The sequence below is a fragment of the Lathyrus oleraceus genome, chromosome 1, assembly GCF_024323335.1.
Source record: "Lathyrus oleraceus cultivar Zhongwan6 chromosome 1, CAAS_Psat_ZW6_1.0, whole genome shotgun sequence".
NCBI lineage: Eukaryota > Viridiplantae > Streptophyta > Magnoliopsida > Fabales > Fabaceae > Lathyrus > Lathyrus oleraceus.
Window position 1 is genome coordinate 444,429,445 of NC_066579.1, and position 3,099 is coordinate 444,432,543.

Here is a 3,099-nt window from a genome sequence, read left to right on the forward strand (position 1 = left end):
ACAACTTTTGTTTCTAACCAGTTCCAATACCCAAGTTTTCCCTATAAATAGAGGGATCCCTTAAGCCTCAAAACACACAAGAATTACCCATCAACAATTCATCAAACTCTCATTCCATTACAATTTTCTAAAACACACTATTTTTGCTAGTTCTCTAACCAAACTTATTCCCCACGTGTATCTTCCAAACAAATACGACAAATCCTCTCTAGACACCATTTAGAGCTTGTTTAATCACTTGAACAAGTTATTGATAACATGAAATAATATCACATTTTTGGACTCGATTTAATTAAATTATATTATTATTCAGTTCAATTTATTTCATTTTATTCGATACTACTTGATATTTTTCCTTCTATTTATCTCAGGTAGCTTATTTGAAGCACATGTGAAAAAGGAAGAAAAGGAGGTGCAATAAGAAATGAAGAGAAGCAATTTCACCAAACCAAAGCCCAGCCTAAAAGTACTAGCGCTGAGCCTGTGACGAGCGCCACACATGGTGTGACGAGCGTCACGCCCTGCTGCCTTGTGTTACGAGCGTAACACATGGTGTGACGGACGTCACACCATTCTCCTATATTTTTGGCTTCAGAAGCGCAACAGAGGCACGTTGAAGCCTATTGTTACGCTTGACTCTTGGAACGTGAAAGCTGTGGAAACCGTTACAAGTAGACTAGTATAAATAGTCACTTCCTTCCAACCCTAAAGCTCTCTCTTCTTCGTCCCTTTTTCTCTTCCGGCCGTGCAAGCATACTTTACAGCATTACCTTTTTACAGTTTTTACTTTATTTGCAAATTTTTATTTCCTTTTCCAGCAAAATCTTTTAGCACTTAATTAATTTTTCACACAATAGTTTCTACACCGGAAACTATTGTGTATCTTTTACTGGATCTAACCTTACGTTAGACTCTAGATTTTAATTCCTTCACTTTGATTTTCCCGTCCGGTTGAAGAATTCAAGAACAAATCCAACCGGTCTGTGGTGGAGTGTTCAAGATTGCCATTAATTATTCAGGTACTTTAATTATTGTTTGAATTTATATATGCCCTGCATTATTGTTTATTTATATTGTTGGTCTGAGATGGATTTATTTAAGCATGATGATTGTTTAGATCTGTTTAGCATGTCCGACTAATTTATTTAGGTATCGGTATGTAAAGTAAGCGGAATGAAGGAATCAAAACTAAGTTGGTTTAATTACGTTTAAAAATAAAATCACTCTTTTTATGGTCTCAATTTACAGGTTTAATACCAAGGTTTTTGTACGAGAGTAAAAGACTAAAGAAGTTAAAATCAATAGAACGAAAGTTTGAGTTTTTAACTGGACAGTGTAAATTGGACATTAATTCTAGATCAGGGCGAAAGCAATTTTTAGAGTTAATTAAATTCTAACCTTTTTCAAAAAGTATTTTTAAAAGTTAAATGTGAGGACGAGAGTTAATCATTTGAATTTAATTATATAATCTAAGTCAACAGAGCGAGAGTTTGAGACGAGGGTGTTTAAACGGTTAGTATTTTCTTAAAAAGAGTTTCTATAGGTTCTATTGTTTTCAAAAAGTGATTTTGGACTTAACTAATAAGTGACAGCTACGTTAATTTAAAGTCATGGTCTATTCAACAGAGCGAGAGTTTGAGAGAAGACTTTTAATCAATGGTTTCCACTGAAAAGATTTATCTTAAAACCAAGAAACAAACGAAGACTTGATTCCCTAATTACGACGAACTACATACCGATATCCGCTTAATTGATATTTAACCTAGATCTTATTTTAGTTTTAACTTTTCCCCAAACAATCAAAATATCATCCGCCTTAGCTTTACGAACTAACCTTAGAAAACGGTATATCGATTCATAAGTCCCTGTGGGATCGATATCTTTTGAAACTACGCGATAGAACTGTGCACTTGCAGTTAGTACCCCAATCGACTCATAAAGTCGCGATCAAGTTTTTGGCGCCGTTGCCGGGGACTTTTATTTAGTCGATATCGTAACTCTTCTGTTACGCTGTAGAGACTAAGACAATTTTTATTTCTTATTTCTTTCGTTGATTTGTATGCCACACACTCGCTCCCAAGGCGAGCTGTTTTACTTACGAATCAACGACATCGAACTATATCTCCGAGTCTTACGACGAATTCGGGAATATCGTGCTGCAAACAATCTCCCTCCTATCAAAATTCCTGATCTCAAAAATCTTTTTCCTTCACCAATACCCGAAATGGCAGAACCAGCTCGTGCGCTTCGAGATTACGCCGCTCCATCGCAAGATGAGCCGCATTCGAGTATTGCTCCACCCGCAATCGAAGCAAACAACTTCGAACTTAAGCCTTCGCTGCTACAGGCAGTGCAACAGAATCAATTCTCTGGAAATCCCACCGAGGATCCAAACCTTCATTTATCCGTATTTGTCCAATACGCTGATACTGTTAAAGCTAATGGTGTCACTTCAGAGGCAATTCGACTTCGTCTTTTTCCTTTCTCGTTAAGAGATAAAGCTAGAAGATGGCTTCAGTCTCTTCCTTCCAACTCAGTCAAAACATGGAATGAGTTGAAGAAAGTCTTCCTTGCCCGATACTTTCCTCCGAGCAAAACAGCTATGTTGAGAGCCCAGATAAATGGATTTAAATAGAAAGATAACGAGTCTCTTTTCGAAGCATGGGAAAGATACAAAGACATGATGAGACTTTGTCCACACCATGGTTTAGAGGACTGGTTAGTGATTCATACCTTCTATAAGGGTCTCTTGTACAACACAAGGTTAACAATAGACGCCGCCGCAGGTGGTGCACTTATGGATAAACCTTATGTCGATGCTTATCAACTTATCGAAAGCATGGCCCAAAACCATTATCAGTGGGGAAGCGACCGAGCAATGGTAGAGAAACCTCAAACGAAAAGTGACATGTACGAGATAAGTAGCCTTGATCATGTTAATGCAAAAGTGGAAGCCCTTGCCCAGCAAATTGAAAGTTTGAATGTATCACCTCCAACCACCGTGGTTGTCGTAACTCAGAATTGCGAAGTCTGTGGAATCCAAGGTCACACTCCTGCTGATTGTCAACTCCTAACAGGAATCCAAGAAGAGCAAGTGAA

The 3,099-nt window shown here is 37.8% G+C and overlaps 1 non-coding gene across 1 annotated transcript; it reads right to left on the minus strand.

Annotated features, from left to right (window-relative positions):
* Positions 1-2,602: 2,602 nt before the first annotated feature.
* LOC127116214 (small nucleolar RNA R71) lies at positions 2,603-2,709 on the minus strand. The gene has a single exon (XR_007801185.1). It is a non-coding gene; the product is annotated as a small nucleolar RNA R71 (small nucleolar RNA).
* Positions 2,710-3,099: the final 390 nt, after the last annotated feature.